At 37.0% G+C, this 23,757-nt stretch overlaps 1 long non-coding RNA gene across 1 annotated transcript; it reads left to right on the forward strand.

Moving 5' to 3' along the window:
- The first annotated feature begins 3,167 nt into the window (after positions 1 to 3,167).
- On the forward strand, positions 3,168 to 5,594 carry LOC141626387 (uncharacterized). The gene is made up of 2 exons (XR_012535965.1): positions 3,168 to 3,393; positions 5,341 to 5,594. It is a non-coding gene; the product is annotated as an uncharacterized LOC141626387 (long non-coding RNA).
- Positions 5,595 to 23,757: the final 18,163 nt, after the last annotated feature.

Genomic DNA, 23,757 nt, shown 5'->3' on the forward strand with positions numbered 1-23,757 from the left:
ACAATTTTTAGGTACTCAAGCTAAGTTGGGTACTTTATGGTTAGTTACTCTATATACCATATCCTTACATACCCAAACTTGTCTAATACTCATATTTATAAACCTTGGGTAGTTTCGTTTAGGAGGAGTTCTAGGTCTAGGGGACTCCCTGGGTCTCACAAATCTAGTCTCCTTGTGTTTAGGTCTATTTTGTTTAGGTTGACAAAGAGTTTATGAGGTACTAGGCCTTTTAGTGCGGTCAAAGTCCATGTCGTAGAACTAGCGAAAGTTGTTATTTCTTTATTCGTTAGGTTCATATATAGGGGATTCATCATCCTCAACTACTGCGTCAACCATTTTAACAAATTCAGTATTCTTTCGTATATCTTGTACACGTTTGACATAATTGTCTTGGATGTGACCAGTATGACCACAATAGTTGCAAATCAAGTATTCAGGAAGATCAGCATATTTACTTTTTCTGAAATCATGATTAGAAGGTGTTGATTTGCATTTAGAATGATCTCTACGGCTGTAGCACTCATGTCCTAAACCCATCTTCATATTATTGTCAGATTGTTCGGTTAAGAAGTTTAGGATTTCGATTCTACCTTCCCATTTGTCATGGACTTTCCTTGCGTGGAGGATTAAGTCCTATAGGGTTTTAACTTCCTCAAGACATTTCGTGTGATCTACGTCATTATCCTTTTTGAAATTGTCACGAAAGGCTTGGAACCTTTTGTTAAGAATAAATACAACATCCGAATGTTGTTTCTTAACAGTGATCATGTCAGTTTTAGATTCCTTTATTTGCTTTGTGAGAGAATCTATTTCTTTCTTTTGATCTAAAATCACTACTTCATTAGATGTGGCTTTAGACTCTAAAAGTTCTTTGGCTTTTTTGAATTCTAAAGTTATAGCTTCATTAGTTATAACTTTAGCTTGAAGGTTCTTAATATTAAGCTTTAGGTCTGAGGTTATAGCTTCATTAGCTATAACTTTAGATTCTAGTTTCTTCTTCTCAGCATTAGCAGTATCTAATATTGTAGCTTTATCAGCTGTAACTTTATATTTCAACGTCTTAGCTTTTGCCTTTATAATATGATTCTCCTCAGCAATATCAAGCATCTGTTCTTTTAGATCCTTTAGTTCCATATCTTGTTCATGACATTTTTCGAGGGATTGCTCAAAGAATTCAATTAGGGCATTTCTAGATAGTTTCTTAACACGCTTTTTGAGTTCAAGATAACTAACCTCATCATCGTCATCTGATTCTGATTCTCCTAGAAAGCAGTAATTTGAGTGAGAATCCGTGTTATCCTCGTCACTGTCAGAAATTAGGTCAAGACTGATGCTGCTGAGAAAAAGATTTGCTACTTCGTCATCTTTAGATCCTTCATCATCTTCTGAGTCAAGATCTTCCCAACACGAAGCCGTCATTACTTGCTTGAATTCCTTCTTTGTCTTCTTAAGTTTTGTCTTATCTTTAATTTTCTCCCATGTGGGACAATCCTTGATCATATGATCAGATTCTTGACACTTGAAGTAACCTCTATTGGCAAATGACGATTTAGACTCTGTTGCTTACTTATTCAAAGACATTATTATTAGCAGTAGACTTTGTTTGCTTGTTTCGAAAGATTCTATTTTTAAAACGACGAGCAAACAAAACGGTCTCATCTACTATGTCGGAGCTGACATCTACGCTTTTCAAGGTCATGTTTTTACCTCTACTCGGTTGTACTTCATCAGCATTTAGAGTGAGTTCATGGGCCATGAGGGCACCGATGAGTTCTTGATAGGATACGCTCGCAAGATCTCTTGATTCCTCCATTGCAGTGACCTTGGCGCGCCACTTTTTAGTTAGGCTCCTAAGAACCTTTCTTGCAATGTCCTCGGTATCAAATTTTCTTCCTAGGTTTTTTAATTCATTTATGATGCTTGAAAAATGTGCGAACATACTATCCAAGGACTCATTTGGCTCCATACTAAATAGCTCATATTTCTGTATTAACAAATCTATGCGGTGCTTCCTAACAATGGAAGTACCTTCATAAGCTAGTTCAAGGTCATCCCATATTTCCTTGGCCGTTGAGCACGAAGAGAAGAGATCGAATTCTGAAGTAATAATGCCATTCTGCAATAGGTTATTGCTTTAGAATTCTGTTTTGGATAATCCTCCAGCACTCCCAATCATGACTCTTTACAGAGTGAGTCATCATGTTCTTCCATAAACCATAATTCTTCCCATCAAAGATGGGACACTTGATGTATTTGGAATCCATTTATCACGTGATAGGCAGAGAAATATAAAACGATAAGATAAATAAAGATAGACAGATCAGCCTCTTTGCGGTTAGGCAATCAAGAGCACGAGGCTCTGATATCAATTGAAGAGTCTATCAATCCGAAATACTCAAGAGGGGGGTGAATTGAGGATTAAAAACTTAGCCCACTTTTTAAACGATTTCTTTAAGCGTAAGGATTGATTACTTATTTAAAGTTTATTGATCAAACTTTAACCAATTAATTGATTGAATTGAAAGAACACGAAATAAATGAAAGAGAACAAGAGACACACGGATTTTTGAAGTAGTTCAGTTTCACAAATCGAAACCTACGTCCACTATTCTCGATTAATAAATTTAGTACCTATCTACGGATTACAAATTTACTAACCCAACTCGTACAACTAACCCTGGTTGTAATTCAAGTGAGTACCGTTAAATACTCGAGTGACTAACTTACGCTAATAAGAAAGCACTAATTATTCTACTAAAAGTTCATGTTATTGAACGAGTAAGAAATCAATTAAGCACTATTATCTTATAACGATAACGAAAGAACGAATGCACAAGTTTATAAATCACACGACCTTTTTCGAAAATAACAAAACGGTTTTTGCTTTAAAACACGGTTTTTGCTTTTTGAAAATAAATCAAAGTTATGCTCAAAGGTCTTTCATTCAAATGTAGCAAAGAGTAAAGTATTTATAGTAAAAGAGGAGCAAGGGTGAGAGGAGTTTCGGTCACCTTGAAACCCTAATATGGCCAAAATAATATGATATGAAAATAGAACCATATCTTATTATTTTTATCCATAAAATCTTAGGAAAAGATATAAGTTGTTAATAGATTATCTTACACTACTACAAAATCAATATATACAGGCGCTCCTCTTACGACGCTATTAAAAAAAAGTGCTAAAAGGGGCGAAAGCCGCCAAATATAAGGCGCTTTTCGAATAGCGCCTCTAATGAAACTTCAGCATATATTGATAAATGACCTCCCCTCTAGCTAATATGTCTCTACCAATCTACCCTTATCTACCCCCCCTATAAAGAAAAACCTCCATGTGTTCTTCATTCTTAGCAAACGAATGACGGCAATCAATCAAAATTCCACAGTGAACCAGGTATGATCTAGATCTATGGAATTCTTAGTTTTCGTAGTTTTGCTGTGCTTATTTGTGGATTTTGATGAAATTGTTCACCTTATTGATTATTGATCGAAAATTAGGGTTTATTTTTTCTGGCAATTATTTACAAATTTCATTCCTCTTTTTGGTTTCCAATTGAATATAATTCTTGTCCTGAACAAAGATACAAACTTTAGGTTTTCATATGCAATTAATTGAATTAATCCTACTACTTTGACATTTTCTAGCCATTGTTGATTGAATGAGATGTAAATTGTGATTAGGTGAAGTAAACTTTTGTATAATTTGGGAATAAATTGTTGTGTTCAGTGTCTCAATTTTTGCTAACCTAAGGATATGAATGAAAAAGCATATATATCGGTCTTTTACTTACTTTTTTCTTCGGTAGTTAACATTTTGCTGATAAGAGTTCATGAGAGTTTACATTTCTCATTATAATTGCCCTTTTATCTTTGTTGATTTGGGCATAATGTACCAAGACTAACTGAATATATTTCTTGGTATGAAGTTTCACTATGAGATGGTAATAGCCATCACTACTGACATTTCTTACACAGTTTATACTATTAGTTTGCAATGCACAATGTATCATTCATTATCGATTAAGAAATATGCTTAAATAGCTAACTAGTACAGTATATAGGATTTGTAAATCGTTTGGCAATGTTGTATCAATGTCAGCTACATATGGCATGGTATGTGGTGTACATTGAGGGATGAAACTACGGTAACATAGTAGCGATGAAACCATACAACATTTTGCTCCGTCAATTATCAACTTCTCAAGAAAAAGCATCGTTTCACGTAGATCTTAAACTAGATAATCTGTCACCTAGCTTGTTTACCGTTTCTATGATAATGTTCTCATGATAATTATATTATATTTGTCTACGATTTCAATTCGTTAAACTACGGTAACATGTGAATAATGGTCATTGTCATGAACTCCTGATATGTTTGATGTTAGCAACTGAAATTAGTGTTTGTCGTTCATTGTACATATTTTGTCGCCTGGCCTGTTAGAAGCGTCATCTTCTATCTAATGTTTCCATGTATATGTTAATAAACAGAGTAGTCATACTTTATGTAAGTTTTCAAACCCAACTGATATAACTATGGCCTGAGTAGATTACTTTATTTAGATGCTATGTTCAATTCTTGTCAAATTTGTTTCGCTTTAGTTTGTTTCGTTCTTTTTTCCATTGAATTTTAGTGATTTTTCATTGTTCTGGTCAATTTTAAGCATTTTTTATTCCTTCGCTTGTTTCAACATATGTATCAACCATTGAATTAGAAGATTTCAAAACATTATGGATTATACCTTTGTTGAGTTGTATTGTTGTTATTTTGTTTCTAGCTGGATCAATTGAGATGAATTACAAGTTCGAGAACCCCTTAGCCCTGAATAATTCATAATGTTCTGAAATACATTCTTTCGTCATCTGATAGCTAGAGGAGTTGTAATAATCTGCATAATATTGCACAATGAGCTACATGTTTTATTTACTTTCTGAGCTACATGTTTTACTTGTCGTCCCCAAGGAAAACATTAGTTAAGTTATATTACACTAATTTCTTGTCCATTTATTTTACGGATTTTTAGTCAAGACCTTTGTAAAATCATGTTTAAATTTACTAGTCTGCATAAAATGTGATGTTTTTCGTGATGTTTTGGTCGGGGTGGACAATTATGAGTTTCATTGTGCGTCTTATCTGGTTAATTGTGTGTTGTTTGAGTATATGATGATTAAAAAAGAGAAGACTGGCACCAAAATTAGACTGTATTTGCATGAGTTTTCATTCCTTTATCGGCGAAGCCATTATCAACAGGTCCTACCTCTGTTCTACTTATTTCTCTATGGTGTCTTTTGAAAAAAATTGTGAACCTTCCATCATGTAATTTCTTCTTTTCTTCTTATGCAGATAAAAATTTGAAAGCGCCAACAAATTTGACAATGGAAGCAAGCGGAACAATACAGGGGCTGATGAGTGATAACTAGTCAATAAACTACCTTATCTATCATTTCTTGTATTAGTTTTTATGTTATACATTCCATTGTTTTTTGTTTAATCTATGAACTAGATCTGAATATGTATTTGGTGATGATTTTTATATAGTGAGGTGACTTGATTTGTACAAATGATTATTCCTAATCAATATAAAGTTTTTATTTTTATTTTTATTTTTATTTGAAGCACAAAGAATGCTCAATTGTTTCATATAGGGATGATAGCTTCATGCATAGTTATTCATATCATAAGATAGACAATACAATTATGATTGTGATCTATGACAACATAGCTAGTAGGTACCGGCGCAAGCGAGCGCCCCTAAATCGTTGTTTATAGAGCTTCAATTTTAGCGGCGCTTTTATTTATCTTTACCGACGCACTAAATAAGCGCCGCAAAAAGTACTAGCGGCACAGGAAAAGTCGGCGCTTTTGATAGCATCGGTAAAACTCCTAACGGCGCTATTAAGAGTTGTAAAAGGCACAAAAAAAGCGCCGCTAAATCCCCTTTTCCTTGTAGTTATCATATATTGACCAAATATTCTTTCCTTAATGCCCTAGATATGCCGAATGAAAATAAGGAAAAATCATAACAACTTTTCTTATTTCATTTAAGCAATCTCTTAGAAAATATATAGGATAATCATAAGATAATCCAATCAAATATATACTTAATATATTTTCCTTAAATCCCTAGATATGATAAAAAATTTATCAACAAAATATCTTGTCGTATATACTAACCATATTATGCTAATTATAAAAGATATTTTAAGATAATTTATAGAATAGAATCTTAACAACATTCATCGTATATTAGTATGCTTACACGAGAACCATACGGCCCATATGCCTCATTATCTCCTGAAACCCTAGTATATTATTAGGTTAGATTTAGGGTTTTAGAGTATGTAATATTAGAAACCCTAACTAGTAACATGACACAACTCATAATTTGATTCAATACAATTACTAATTATAAGCTTGTAATAAAACCATCCTCAATAAGAATATAACCACACTTGCATAATAAATACATGTTGCTAAAACATTTAAAAGAAACAAAAATATTTTTCAAACACAATTTAAAAACATTTTAGTCGTGTATAATATAAATTGCATATCTCAATATTATAATAGAGGAGCTATAACACTGAGTTCTTATAGAAGCAATGGTATAGCTGTGAGGCTATAACTTTACCAATCTAAGATGTGCATTCTTACGTTATCATTACGAGATAACCACCTACACTATTCTAATCTTCTTAGGAGATCTTTGAATGTAGGCTTCTTCATTATTCAATCTTGATTAATCTTTAAATGAGCTTGATGTTCTCATGAATGCTTGAATAATACTTTAATAGCTTGTAATATCTTGATCCTTGATTGAGGGCTTGATCGTGATATATTCTTGTATACTTCCATCACAATTCTTTAATGCTTGCGATTAGTAAGTCTAATCTAAAAGGACTAAACAAACAATTACGCGCAACGAGTATATAGAATATAAAGAACTCGTGACATCATCAAAACATTAACATATATTTATATGGTCCAACAAAATGTACACGTTACATCCGTTAAGTTTGTGACAACTCATAACTTGGAAGTTAAAATAAAGATGCATAGAAGAACTTTTTCAAATCATTAGAACTTTTAATCGCGATGTTATCTACCCCTCTAAAAAGGAACTTCGTCCCCAAAGTTAATTCTACCCATCCACCAAACTCAGACACATGCAAGAATTCAACTATTATGGAACATGTATCCTATCACAAGGCAAGTACGACACACCCATAATGTATGTAAATAACCATCTTCTTCATGCAATTCAAAGAGACAAGACACACAATATAAATAGGGAGATGCGAATAGTATTATTATATCACTGCCCTTCGGTCAGCACTGACTACCATTAATCCACACATACCACATCTCATATTACTATTACCGTTATATCTCAGATTTCGATCATATATCGTGATCATATAACAGGGCGCAGCTCATACAGTCCGAACACGTTACTAAAGGATTGAAACATGCACTTACCAAAACAGCTACCCCATTAATTCTATTACAATTTCAAACAACGAAGGATATATTTTCCGGATGTTCGGCCGAGTATCATGGGGTACTCAGTCGAGTAAGCGATACTCAGCCGAGTATGACAGTATTGTTATACTCGGTCGAGTTTTCCAGAGCAGAATGTAATTCCCCAGTTCGAACCTGCAACAGGTGAGATGTCTAATACCAACTCAAAGTCCGTTTCCAACCAATTCAAACGGAATACTAAAAGCAAGTGATGGCCTTATGGCCAGTTATTATCATCTAAAACAAAAGAGTATGATAAAAGAGCAACAAGTATCCAACAACAACCAAAGAAACAAGTCCAGAAATACAACAGGAATCAAATATCTGCACCCTCCTCTACCTCCTCACCATCACGGTGCCAGATGTACTTGCTCCAGATGCTCCTGCTCCCTAAAAAGCTCCAACTGAGTAGCCTCCACCGCCGTTCTATCTCCCTGCCTCATCCAACTAGCTGCCGTAGTTGGCTCCCCACGGTCCCGCGAGGCAGCCAAACTCGGTGTCTTCTGGTGGTCTCGAAAACTAGGGTAAACTCCGTAACTATGGAAGACTCCCATGTCATTTCCGGGTCCTCTCCACCACACCGGCTGTGATAACCCTCACCCTATACCCTGGTTGGAGGCCATCTCGTGAATGTTCTGGAGCACCAAGGTAGTGGAGATCCGCTCAGTTAGATCACTAACCTGCATCCTAGGACCATGGACGGTGGGGTAGGGCAAGTACTGTGATGGGCAAAAGCTCGGTGCAGAGAAATAGGGCTCAGTCTCAGCCTCGGCCTCCCTCAATGCTTTTCTTCTACGGCGCTCACGGGGTGGAGGAGCGGTCGGTTGTTTCTCCGACATGGTGACAGGCTCGGGTAGGTCTAGCAAAATCTTGGGGTCTATCAAGTAAGACTGGGGGTCGGATCTATGCTCACCACTCCTCGGGTCATACTCTGTCAAATGGTCAATCACAGGTAGGTGCTTGGGGGCGGGAAGCATAATCCACATGGATCCCCTCACTCTCCACACATACGACCCATCCTCTAACTTCCTAAGCCACCTTATATGAAACCTATACCTCTCATCCATCATAGGGATGGACTCAAACAACCCAGTACCCAACGAAGGTGGAGCCTCAAAGTTAGTCAGCCTCTAAGCCAAGCGGGTCACTATAGCCCCACATGAAATGTGACAGTTCGAAGATCGTGCCATCTAGTCCAAACAAGAGCATACGACCCCAGAGGCACTATAGTAAAAAGGCTCCCCCCCCCCCCCCCTCGGCGGAGGTTACGATAGGACATCAACAACATGACCTCATGAGAGTTCAACTTACTCACGTTCTCCCTCGCGAACAAAAGGCAAGTCATCATCCTAAGGAACATACGAAGGGACACGTGTTGAACATCATTGATCAACATGGCACTCGCACTCGGAATGGGTCTCCCGGTCAGGTAAGGTAGGTAGTGAGGTGCCCCACTATTTTTTGCCACATCACGAATGTACCCCTCTTTCTCTGTCTCTAGGCCAAGATGGCCGGCAAACTCATCAAGGGTTAGTTCCTGATCCTCGTTCATAAGGCGGAAAGAACTGGTTTTCCCCTTTACATCATACACAAAGGAGCTCAAAAAATCCAAGGTCAGATACGAGTAAGACTTTTTGCGTAGGTGGTATAGTCCCTCCATCCCCAAAATCTCAAAGATATGCACGATATCCCCTTTAACCCCCAAGGTCTCCAAGATCTCGGGTTTCACACAACGTGTTGGTCTCATAGTCCGACCCATTAAGGCCACAAAAACATTTCGCTACTTAAAGTCAGAGAAAATTACCGATGGATATTTCTCCACCGGAGGAACAACGGTTTCTTGGCTAGATTGCCCCGTTTTCAAGTGAACATTGGCACGAGTCCACTTCTTAGCTGGGGCTTTGGCTTTAGGCATGCTGCAAAAGATGAATTTCAACAAGGATATCTCCAAAATTTTGCCATAGTACGGATTGTTTTCGAATTAGGCAATTTTAAGACGAAGTTTTAAGACGGATTTTTCTCTCAAAATTCAAATCATACTAACCAAGAGAAGCATCTTTATCAGCAATTAACCCTTAAGGAACATCCTAAGGCAAACTAAGGGACCAAAAATCAAACTTGATGCAAACCCTAGAGTTTATTTTTTTTTGTAACACAAGATGAGTGATTGCAAGCATAAAATCGTTTTAGAGTATACATGGGCGGTGTTTAAGAGCAATTAGAACCCAAAGCATCAAAGTAGAAGCATCAAACCCGGTTTACAAGAGCTAAAGATTCGAAATTTTGAACAATTTTTTTTACCATAAATTGAAAGGAAAGTTGAAGAAATAGATTGAATACTTTACCTTGATTGAGGTTTTGAGCAAGCAAGAATGAAATCCAAAAGCAATCACTACCAAGAATCACCCAAGTGTTTTGAGAGAGAGAACTTTGAAGAGTTATCAGGAAGAGAAGAAGTAATGGGGCGGAAATAAGAAGAAAAGAAGAGTTATAGGGTTTTTGAAATAAACCGAGCTGGGTCGTGATAAACGGGTACTCGGTCAAATATCGGGTTTACTCGGTCGAGTATCCAGAGATCAGTAGCACGTATAATCTGTCATTCTGGCTACTCAGTCGAGTGCCTATTTACTCGGCCGAGTGTAGCCTACTCGGTCGAGTATAAACTCTACTCGGCCGAGTTCAACAGAACAGGAACAGAATTCGAAGTTATCAATAGTTTTTCCTGCAAAATAATTAACGATGTTTGGAGTTCCACATAATCGAGCTCGTCACCATTAGACCCTAATTCTATCACAACAAAGAACATCACGAATCATAAAGCTTCATTACGATATCTATGCGCGACACAAGTTTCTATGCGCCTAACCGTAGTAAACAATCCGGGTTACAACGAATACACACAATCTATCTTGACTCTATAGTAGATAGGATCGAGCTATAGACTTATGCCAACACATCTTATCATGCAATTCTATACATATTTGATACCTCATTACTCTTTTTGGAAACCACATAAAAGCACATACATGTCCTGAACGAGGTCTATCATATTCAACTACACAATCCCTTATCACATATTAACATCCTCAACTTATGCAATCCTCTTATCATTTCATCCAAAAAATTCACGAGATTCACCATTTTCAAGTACTACACCCATAGTTTTAAACACATGTTACCACGCATGCTACTACAAACATGCACATATGGCACACAAACTTGACACCGAACACTCCTATATGTCTACCCTTCCACGGTGGCTGGCTTAAGTATGATTGGGGCCGGGTTTCGAGATGAGGGCGCCTTCTCACCCAAAACCGACATAAGAGGCTCCCAACACACATAAACCAGGTTCATTTTAATTTGACACCCTATATTCATTTGGTTCATTGGTTCAAGTTCCAAAATTGTTGCTCTGATATCATTTTGTAACACCCCCGTACATCAAGGTGCCTTAACAAGGACTGCCCCAATGTATGAAGGTGTTACCTTCTCGGTTTCCCAAGGTAAGTAGATCAAATAAACAATAGTAGAACATATATATTAAATAGATTTATACTTTACATGGTTAAACAACGGAATAAAGATACAACATGAACAACTATCAAAACTACTAAGCGTGAGTGATGGTGACATCTACTTCGGTAGCGTGATGAATCAATTCCCTTCCAAGCCCCGCAACAACAAGATAAGCTGTACCTGCTAAGACAACTACTCACCATCCCCGAATGGATAACCACAGTTTTAAAACACAACACGGAGTCAGTTCACTACATAACCAAAATAAGACAAGTACGATAAAAGTAAACAAATGTCACAATCCACCTCCAACTCCCAATCTCATCATGTAACTGACTACACACTAAAGTGTGTAGCCCTGCCAGTGGGGGGCCACAACCATACCAACCAAATCCTCACTCATCAACGAGCGATAACCCTGTTCATTAATGTGCACATCCCTCCTGTGGAGGGTTCCACAAAGGGCGAAAATAGGGCGTGAAGCCACTTCCGCAAGTGACTCCACTCAGCCGAGGACGCGCCTGGCGAACATCACCAAAAACCATCACAATACCACCACCACCAAACTCCAATCCAACAACAGCATATAATCACAATATCAATCGTACAAACAATCACAATAACATCTTAAATCAATTAAACAGTAAACCGAGTAGGGAAACCCTACCTTATCACTAATTCATGAAAATGCATCCAACAACTAGCCAGTCAAGACTCTGAGGCGAATCCTAAAAAGAGTAACCTTGTCCTATTAAAAGACTACCCCAAAGACCTACTGAAAGACAACCACGAAACAGTGACTTACTTTGAGACGTGGACCGAGGACGACAACGATGACATCCTTACTTAAATACTCCACATATAAACCAATCCCATTCCTTGGTTAGTTTCTAGGGTACATGAGAGTGTATAGAGAGGTGGGTGATAGGTGAGAGAGATATATTAGGGTTAGAGAGATAGGGAACCCTCGAAAATGAAATATGATTTACCAACTTGCGTTTTATAATAACGCGTCAAGTGCAGCAATACTCGGTCGAGTACCTTCATACTCGGTGGAGTAAGCCCTACTCGGTTAAGTGTTACAACTACTCGGCCAAGTATCCCCTACTAGGTCGAGTAAACAGATACATAGTTCCTTTATTCTCTCTCATATCCCTTCCTACGGGTCTCCTCTAGTCCAACGGTCGATCAAGAGGTCCTTAGACAGGGCGAGTATTACATATGTGTTTGGTTGGGAGGACATAAGTACATGTGATTGTGATGGATAGTGGAAAGAATAAGCGAAGTTGACGAGTTATTGAGATAAGGAGCACATTCTGTGAGCTATGCTGAGTGAATTAGTCGTTGGCTTAAGTGGTGTAGTGATGACCGTATATGGACAAGTGATGACGAGAGTGGTAATGTAAATTTGAGGAATGTGAGAAAGTTGAAATGAGGGATGTGAAAATTAAGGTAATTTTGGATATATTGTGATTTCTAGAGAGAGATGATTATGACGATGTTGGGTGAGGAGATGTGTAATGGAAGGTTGTGATAAAAAAAATGTAAAAGATTGGTGTCTAGTGAGTTTAGATCGAGGGATGCCATAATGAGGATTTGTATGTAGTAGTCGTTATAGAGATTTGTATTACTAGAAAGTGAGCCATATAGATATTTGTATGAAGTGAATCTTGGTTTTCTAGAATTACTAAAAGAAGATGTAATCAATTAAGGAGAAATCATTGAGTGGGTGGATCTATGATGTGACTCATATTTGAGCACGGTTAGTCCCCGAATTAGCCTCGTTCCTATGCTTTATAGTGCATAATTGGGTCATTTACTATCTTTAGTTTCCCATTTTGCATATTCTTTGAGATATTGTTTCCTTGGTAGGAGAGGAGTGCAAACCTTGCATTTTCATGGCGAAATGGAGCTAAATTGATCGCATTCAATGACCAAGCATCAAAGGGAAGACGATACTAGAAGGCCTATGTAGATAATAAAGAAGATTGGGCAATGATGAAATTATCCTTGCATCCTCAACAAGATCCCCGCAGATTGTTGAGGAAAGAAGAGAAGAAAAGTGCCTGATTCACAATCCGAGCGGATTGCAGCCAATCCGAGCGTCTCCCTGCCCAGCAATCCCAGCGTCCTGATGCCAAGACGCTTATCTTGAAGCCAAGCAACCCGAGCGTCTCTCCCATGATCCGCTCGGATCTCCTGACAGACTCCACCGTGCCAGCTTCCTAGACGCTCGGGACGAGCATATCTTCGTGGGACTAGCAAAACAGAGATGCGCATCTCCTTGGAGAGGAGCACTTCCTCAACTTTTCTTAAGGGTCTTAATAGTCATTTAAGCCCTTAGTAACCCTAATCTTTGTACCTAATCTTTAGTATAAATACCCTTTGGTACTACCTAGATTAGAATGTCATCTTAATCAAGTCTTAATCCAATCTTAGTGTTATCTTACTACTCTCTTAATCTTGTAATCAACACTTAATTTAGTTTTTATACAAATCTCATTCCTTAATCTTTCCTTAATTTCTCTATTGTTCATCATTTATTTTGGGTAATTAGAAGATTATTTGGGTTTATTTGGAGGATTGACAACCTTCCATCAATCATCAAGTACTTCTATTATTCTTTGCTTCATTATTTGGAATCATCTTCATAGGTATAATTCTCTCTTAATCCTTTTAAATTATTGTTAATCATTTTCATTTGTTCATCGTGTTTTGCCTTGCTAGTATGATAACAACCTTGTTAGCATGTTAAACTTAATAATGAGTGAGTAGTTTACTTAACTAGGGTTAATTGGGAATTAGGGGAAACCAACATGGGGATTGATTCATGCTTAATCTAATATGTTTTCATAATTAATTTGCTTGCTTGTTGTCATTCCAACTTACGCACATGTTATGTTTGATAAAATGCGAGCCTATGAATCCATGCATTTTTCACCCATCACTTACCTTTTCAATGAGACTTGTAAGACATAAACCAACTCGAGTCTCATTAGACCATGCATATAGTTGGATAGGAAGGATTAAGTCGACTTGTAGGTGTTTTACAATCTAATCGATTTGGCTCCGGGACCCAAACCTTCTTAGGGATTGTAAGATATACACTAACTCGATCCCATCACAACAATAAGTTCTTGCATCTAGTAGAAAATATGTTTATATGATCAAATCCCATGAATCCCCTATGAACTCATGACACCCTAGTGCTTTTAATCAATTATTTACATCTCATTTTAATCATCTTGCTTGTTTTCATTACTTTTTTTACATTGTTGATTAGTTTAGTTGATCTCCTATCTCAACCCAAATTGTAACACCCCTAGACACAACCATTTGCAATTGAAAATCCTACATAAATACCCGTCCCTTGGGATCTGACCTTTACTTGCCTCTTTACTAAGAGTAGTTTGTGAAGTTATAAATATTGTTTTGGTCAAGGGTACTTTTGACGACGAGTAACAAAACCGACGAACCAATCTATCGATGCGGTGTATGAGCAAGAAGGATGATGAGAGGGATTATTGGTAAGAAATGAATGAAAGATAATGATATAGGCTAATGGAATTTGAGTTTTCGAAGTAATGGGAAGAGAAGGATGATGGTAAGTTGAGTTAATGTTCACAAGAATTAGGGGACACGAAAGTAAGGAATCATGGAGTTGCGTGATACTATTATGAGGGTGTGAGTTAAGGGATATATATAAATTGAAGGATGACTTGTTAGTCATGAGTTTTGAGGAATTAAAGGAGTAAGAAGTTGGTAGAGTATTTGCATAGTATGAGACTATGGTGGTGACCTAGGTGACGATATAATAAAGGATAAAATTTGAATAGTTGTTGAGGTAATTTTGTTGATGGATATGATGTTCGTTATTTGGGATGATAACCATAGAGAGGAAATGAATTGCTATATTTAGTGGTGATTGTAAAAGAGTAGTGATATGAAAGATGGTGGGGGTATGGCGTTGTCACTAGCGGTGACATAAAACAACTCGAGTCTCATTAGACCATGCATATAGTTGGATAGTAATGATTAAGTCGACTTGTAGGTGTTGTATAATCTAATCGATTGTGCTCTGGGACCCAAACCTTCTTAGGGATTGTAAGATATCCACTAACTCGATCCCATCACAACAATAAGTGCTTGCATCTAGTAGAAAATATGTTTGTATGATCGAATCCCATGAATCCCCTATGAACCCATGACACCCTAGTGCTTTTAATCAATTGTTTACATCTCATTTTAATCATCTTGCTTGTTTTCATTACTTTATTTACATTGTTCATTAGTTTAGTTGATCTCCTATCTCAACCCAAATTGTGAAACCTCTAGACACAACCATTTGCAATTGAAAATCCTACCCGTCTCTTGTGATCCGACCTTTACTTGTCTCTTTAGTAAGAGTAGTTTGTGAAGTTATAAATATTGTTTTGGTCAAGTGTACTTTTGACAACGAGTAACAAAACCGACGAACCAAAAAATGGCGCCGTTGCCGGGGACGGTGTTAACTTGATTTGATTTTCTTTAAATTATTTTTAGTTGTGTCTTTCTTTACCTTGGGGAAGTTAAACTCCTCAAGGTTTGTTATAATTGTTTTCGAGTTGTTTGATATTTTGCATGTCTAAGAGATCACAAGGTAACTTGTCACCCATTGATCTTGATATTGAAAGAACATTGACCAACAATAGAAGACTTGCTAGAAATACTTTGAGAGGTATTGGTGAGATTGTGGACATTCAACCAAATAATATTGAGTTTACCAACCCTTTTGCAAGAGAAGGAGAGGATAACCCAACACAAAACCAACCAAAAAATCAACACACAATGCCTAAATTTTCATCACATTCCGTACCAACCGAGGAGAACCTACCAAATGGTACTCCTACACCACAACATTTAACCGGTAATTTCATTGCAAAATCGGCATTTATACAACTAGTTGAGAGAAGTCAATTTGGGGGGATGCCTAGTGAAGACCCTCATTCTCATATGGAGACTTTTTGTGACTATTGTGATGCGATTTCTCAAACCGGAGTAATTTTACTTAGTATGGCCTTAGATTTTAATTGGTATTTCCCGAAATGTATGGGAATATCGATTCGGTTGTAATTTTTATTGTGATCTCGTATCACCGTTTTGTAATTTAATAGATTTATTTTATTTTAGTTACAAATGTATAATAGGAAATTATGTAATTTATTATGTAATTTTATTCATTCCGGAGTTCCCAAAGACGGATTTCTTCAAGAATGGCGATACATAAAGACGGTGTTACCTCGAGATGCGTGCCACAACCGAAGTTCAAGGGACCAATGGAGTTGGTTTCCGAATATGTAATAGTTAAATAGTTTTTCTATTTTAGGAAAGGCCATACTAGGATTTATTTATTTTTATGCTTGCATTTTATTTTATGTCACATGCATCGCTAAATCGCCATAACTAAAACATGCATTTTTATTTTATCGAGTTTATCGACCGTGTCAATTAAAATTATCGTAGTTCACCGCTTTAGTTCACTTAAAACGTGATAGATAATAAATTGGCATGACCTCTCGCTAAAACAATTAATTGAGACATAGCCTTACCAAATAGTAGAAACCATGAAAACCTATTTCGCGAGGGAGTGCACTCGGCTACCCCGGGGTACAAACCTTGTTACGTAGGGGAAGTGGGTGATGAATGTTAATCCACCGAATTCATGTTGATAAGGGATGTATCGGCTACCCCGTGCCCAAGTTGATGTGGGTTTGGATAATGGACACATTTATTCGAAATTTGGATTGAACTCAACAAAAGTTATTGATAAGGGTTGCATCGGCTACCCCGTGCCCTTTTTGATGTGTTTTGGGCTATAGATAAACATTAGAGTAATTTTATCGACCAAGAGTTCTAAAAGTAGAATCGATTAAAAGGTTAATCCACCGAGTTATATTGATAAAGGTTGCATCGGCTACCCCGTGCCTAAGTTGATATGAATTTGGGTCTTGGAATCATTTATCTAGTTGGGTAGAGGTCACTAGAAAAATGCATAAAACTTGTTTAAATCATACATTTTTACGAGTATTGCTATTAAAACGACATTTGTTTTACTCCTTATATTTTGTTTTGTAGACCACTTCTTTTTCATAACAATGGCAACACCAACACCAACTCCTAACGCCACACCTCTCGCTACTTCATCATGGCTCCGATCCTTTATGGATCGATGTAAACTTGAAAAGAATGGGTCAAATTTCTCCGATTGGGATGCCCAACTCAAATTAGCCGCCGAAGGTGACGACAAGCTTCGTTACCTTACCGAGGCCTCTTCACCCGAACCCTCCACTAGGTCCACCGCGGCCACTAGGGAAGCATATAAGGCTTACCAAAAGGAGTCCGCCGCAATGAAAAATGTCTTAATATTTGCGATGGAGGCGGACCTCCAAAGGAGAGCCTTTAAAATGGGCAATGCTAATGAGATTTACTCCAAACTTGTGACCATGTTTTCACAAACTCCGCGGATCGTCCAATATGAGGCGGCCGCGGCATTCTTTGATCTCGACTTCAAAGAGGGCCAAAAGGTTAGCCCTCATGTGCTCAAACTCATGGAGCTTGTCGAGACCTTGAAAATTCAAAAGGTTGAAATCCCCAAAGAACTCATCGTAGATAGGATTCTACACTCCTTGTCCAAAGTCAAGGCATATGTGCAATTCCGGGTGAATTTCAACATGCAAGACAATGATGTGTCTCTTGAGGAGTTGCACAAGTTACTTGTGCAAGCCGAGAGGGACATGGGGTTAAATGTGAACCCTCCCAAGGATGTGCTTAACATAAGCACTAAAAGTAAGGGGAAGTTCAAGAAGAATGGGAGAAAGGGCAAGAAGCAAGCTCCCACATTCACCAAAGCTAAGTCTTGTGAAGCTAGCACCTCGAAAGTCAAGAAGGGTCCTTTTGATAAGTGCCATTATTGTAATGGCATGGGACATTGGAAAAGAAATTGTTCCAAATACCTTGGTGATATCAAAACTGGAAAGATCACTCCAGTAGGTAAATGACTATCCTTCTTTTATGTTTCTAATTCAACTATGGTATTATGATGCAAAGTTGTGATAATGTATCTCCCTTTTTATTGTAAATAGGGCCTCCACCAAGCAAAGACAAGGGAAAGGAAAAGCAACCATAAGAAACCATGGAGAAGCTAAGGATAGCTTTTATGGAGCTTTGCTTTTCATTGTCTTATTTTAAGTTGTGTTTTGGATTTTAGAACTTTAAATTTCCGTGTTCGACATGGAAAAGTATTATAGATAATGGTTTGTATTTTGGATGATGGTGACTTGGTTTGCAACCCAAGTCACCCGTTTTATCATTTATCCTTTTATGTTCTAAAATTCATCTTTAAATGCTTGCACTTTGAAACATAAGATTAGTCACTTAAAGTGATCTAATAGACAAATATAATGACGGGTTTCATTATATGTCCACAAGCTTAAGGCTTGTGTATGATCATTTATAAAGCGATTTTGAGTCTATGAACTCTCTTAAAGGAATGTCAACCACCAAGTACACATATGAAATCAATAACTATTAGTCTATCTATGAGATAGTTCTCCTTATACTTCAACATCATTAATTTGTGTCTCATATGCTATCTTTGAATCTATAGTGTATTTATTCTAATGATAGAGTGGGAGAAAAATGAGGACACAACACACAAGGCAAGATAAAATTGTGTACTTGTGTAAATGAAGATCTACGCAAGAGAGAATGATTTGAATGAAGGTGTATCTATTTACATAGTATGCCGAATAGATGAGATCTATGGTCTCAAGTTAGTTCTATATGACTAAAGAGACCAAGTGAAGTAATCATAAGAGTTTATTCTCAAGATAACTACACGAGGAGACCAAAAGAAAGTTTTGGAAGAAAAATGACTAATGTAAAGTCTTAACAAGTTTTGACTAAGTTTATGAAACATTTGACCAATAGTTTCAACCTTGAGATTTAATTAAGAGCCTAAATGAATCATAGTAACATACTAGTTATGATCGAGTTGCAAAGATTGATATACCGATATCTTCAATGGCCAAGTTTTAACCACGCAAATGTCATCACTTAACCTCACTATGAAATGGTTAAACCTCCTTCCAAAAGAGTATTTCGAAGGACGTATTCTAAATATTATTTATATTCGAATAATGACATTGCTACACATCATTATGACATAAGTGTATTGGAGATTTAAAATCTCTTTACGTAAGGTTGAGATGAGACCACTTCAAAATAGGTATTTTGAAGGGATATAATGGGAACATATATGGTTCTATCTTAATAACTTGGCAATGCAATTTATATTTCAATTCTTGAATAAATTTCGATTGAGAAGTCAATTTCGAAATGTGTAGAATTGAGTGGGAGTTAGGAAATTCTCATGTGAAGACATGGAATTTAGTGGGAGCTATCATCCTTTGAATATTTACAACTCATCACTCATTAAAGAATGACGAGCTAATACCTTCTTTCATAAAGAAGCTTTTGAGTTTTCAATTCTGGATGAAAATGGACAATGATGAATCCAATTACATCAAGGGATGTCGGATTAGTATTAAGAGATACACATCGTATCAACATTCACATAGGTTATTCATGTGGATGAAAATGGAATTGCCATTAGCAGTCATGGTCGTTCATTGAACCTATGAACGGTTGATCTCATGATTATTAGTAACTAATGTTTCCGCCATTAGAATAATCATGTACATGTCCAATTATGAATCATATGCATAAGAGCATGATGATTGATTGGTAAGCCATAATAGAAACGTCATGAATTCTCAAGTAGAATCCGATGAGCGATTTCAGTGTTTGACGGAATGTTCCGTTGTGTGTTAAGAGGTTGCACATACTGTAGAAAATCCGAGCACATATGAGGATTGATGAGAATCCCAATTCTTTCAAGCCCAGAAAGAGAAATAAGAAGTTTTGGAAAGATGCTTGGTTGAATAAGAGGTTATTCAAAAGTAATCTTTCCTAGTAAAGCTAGGACTTGTGAGAAGTGCTAAGCTAAATAATCTTGTCAATTGATTACAAGATTCTACAAAACATATACCTAGTGCATTGTGTGTGGATGGAGTACTTGATTAGTACAAGTTATATCATTCATCACAAATTCGTTCGTTATGAGATAATCGATAAGAAAGTTCTTTCAAGTTAAAGAACCGAAACCAAGGTCGGGAACCTTGATGTGTACTTGGTAAGATTCATGCTATGAGAGAGAACATGAATGTGAAGGAGATTGCAAGTGTAAGAAGTTTGAACACATGGACACATGGGATGTTAAACTTCTATTGCAATCAATAAGTGTTTACACTTACGATATACATCACAAGGTTGTAATATGATATTGACTACCCAAGTGTGATGTCGGCATTTGTCGTTTGAGTTATTATTAACTCACCTTGTACATTGTTATATCCAAACGGGTTGTGAAGACAATTGAACCCCGTTAAAGTGAACATGGATTAACATTGTATTTGCCCATAGTTACTTGTATGAGGTGACGTCTCGAAGTGACTAGAGTTTGATGCGATTGATGGCAAGTTCAAGTGCCATAGAGTCATGTGAGATGACTAGTCGATCACATAGGCGATATTAGGAACATTTTGTCGGGCCTAATGACCGCTTATAGAGTTCTGGCAAATTTATATAGCCTGGTCGTGGCGAGAACTACTATAGTATTCAAATGAGTCGATTCTTTTGACTAAAGACTATTCGCCTAAGATGGCACAGTTTCAGATTAACTTTGATTTGTGTTACTACGACCTTCGTAAATGGGGTCAAATGGGCATATTTTGGGTTATGATGGCTGTGCCTAGTCGAAGGGAATGAGTGCGATAGGAATTGTCCATCCCTAGTCAGGGTTATAACAATATCTCCGGGCCACTCGAGGAGTAATGAACTGGAAATGCGTAGCCACGCTCGGAAAGTATCTATGATAGATAAGTCCGGTCAATCAGTTATTCTCCAGATCTAGGAAACCACTCTCGATATGATCACTTGCAAGTACGACCTGAAAGACACCTTGCATTGAGTGGGAGATAGTAATAGGACAAGAGAATTGGTGATGCACACTTGTCGAGGACAAGTGGGAGATTGTTGGAATATGTGTCCTCCGACAATAATGCGATCACGACTGTTGATCATGATGATCACATGTTTAAATCTCATTATAAAGAATACAATTGGGAAGTAATTGTTACTGTCAACTGGTCAACATATATCGGTAATGATTGGCTAACTAGAGTTTGACATTACTGTCGTGCGACGATGGTGATCAGTTGACCCCCTAGGTCATACCTATAGGGCAACACTCTTAATTGATTATTTAATTAATCGTATAATGTTACGAGTTAATTAAATTTCTTGAAAATTGACGGACGATTTTTGGAAGTAAAATTTACGTATCAAATTGAAATGTGATTAAATGAGATACGGTCTGAGTAATTGAATTGTATCATTACTCGGATGAAATTAATGTTTAAAGAAACAATCGAAATTGAATGAATTATTATAAATACAATATATTGTGATTTATAAATGGTAAAATATTTTGGCACAAGTAATTATGAAATTACTAAGTCGATTTTTGTATGTGACGTATTTTTATTAATACGTTGATTTTTAATATGTTAAAAATACATAACAAATTTATGTCACATGACATGTGACATATTGACAATTGACAAAAATAATATGGAATCCATATTATCAAATGGGCCGAAAATTAGAGGGTTTTTAAGCTAATTATATGTTGATTATAATTAGTGGAGGGCATGATGATTACCCTAGTCACTAGCCATGCAACCCTATGGTTTATTGTAAAGAACAATTTTTCCATGCATTGGCTCCCCTCAAACCCACCTCTTACACGGTTTTGAGAAGACAAAACCCATCATGATTTTTCCTATAATTTTCACCTAATAACACTAAAATGTTTTAGTGTATTCATTCATTTTTCCATCATCTAAAAATACAATTCTAGAGAGAATAAAATCCTCCTCTTCTTCTCTCATCAAAACCGAAAATATTTAAGTGTTTTATAAATATTTTGGTTCAATTTTCTACTAGATTAATATTATACTAGTACTTATAATATTAATTTGAATTAAGAGAAAGCCTTGGGTATAAAGCTTAGGGAGAGATCCTATACTTGGATCTTGTTCTTCCATCTTAGGAAAGCTCAAGAACAAAAGAAAAGGAGATTTCTTTTGTGCCCAAATAAAACCGAAATCATCAATGTAAGGACATGATTTCTCCTCTATTTTAATATTGTTTGCATGCATAAAATCCGTATTTAATTTTATGACAAATTAATTTAAACATATATGAGTATGTTAGTATGTATAAAGATCTACATTTCCTTCAATGGTAGCATCATCATCGATTCCAAGTGGAGTATGTGAGCGTTGTGGAACTTTGGGACATGACCAAAGTAAATGTAGGGGAACAAGTGAACAAGTTAATGCTTTCCAAGCATACAAGAGTGGTACCCCTTATTCCAACTATTACAATAAAAACACCAAATTCCACCCCAACCTCTCATACAAAAGTCAAAATGTTCAAAACCCTCAACCAACATACACCCCACCTCCAATGAGAAACCAAGCTCAAAGACCCTTTACAATCAAAATCAAAGTTATCAAAACCAACCTTCATACAATCAAACAAATGACCAAGGTTTTTATGTTCAAAAAGCGGTCCTCCAAATGCAAAAGAACCAACAAGAATTTTTCACTCAAATGCAAAAGGATAGTCAAGCAAAAGACATCACCATCAACAACATACTAGCTCACACGAAGATGTTGGAAACCCAAATGTCTCAATTAGCATCTTCTAGTTCACAAAGACAAAAGGGGCAATTGCCACCTCAAGGTAATCCCTCAAGACATGAGTCAGTGAGTGTCATCCATTTGAGGAGTGGTACAAGGTATGAAGAGCCTAAGAGGCCCGTTGATGAAGATGTTGTGAATGCTAGTGACAAGGAAATAGTTATGGAAAACTCTATGGAAGAAGAACCCACCACCATTCAAGAAGTTTCAAAGGAGAATAAAGAGAAGGCTAAGGAGAAAGAACCTATTATGATTCGGCTTCTATTTCCAAGTCGTCAAGCTAAGCCCAAGTTTGATGAACAACTTGGGAAGTTTATGGAGATTGTGAAGATCTTGGAAGTCTCAATTCCATTTACGGAATTGATCAATCACATTCCGGCCTATGCGAAATACATGAAAGATATTCTTACAAAGAAGAAATCCATCCGGAAGCTTGAGACTATTGCTTTCACTAAGGTGAATAGTGCCATCCTACAAGGAAGTTCACCTCCAAAACTAAAAGATCCGGGAAGTTTCTCTATTCCATGCACCATTGGCAATACTACAATCAACAAAGCTTTATGTGACCTTGGGGCAAGTGTGAGTGTCATGCCATATTCGGTGTGCAAAAGGCTAGGAATAGGAGAGCTCAAGTGCACTAATATCACACTTCAAATGGCGGATCGATCAACGAAGACACCTTTAGGGGTATGGGAGGATGTGCCGGTAAGAATTGGCAAGTTCTTCATCCCGGTGGACTTTTTTATTTTTGACATGGAGGAAGACTCCAACATTCCTATTATTTTAGGAAGACCTTTCTTACACACCGTGGGAGCGGTGATTGATGTAAAACATGGAGAGCTCACACTTGAAG

The sequence above is a fragment of the Silene latifolia genome, chromosome Y (assembly GCF_048544455.1).
Source record: "Silene latifolia isolate original U9 population chromosome Y, ASM4854445v1, whole genome shotgun sequence".
In the NCBI taxonomy this organism is placed as follows: Eukaryota; Viridiplantae; Streptophyta; class Magnoliopsida; order Caryophyllales; family Caryophyllaceae; genus Silene; species Silene latifolia.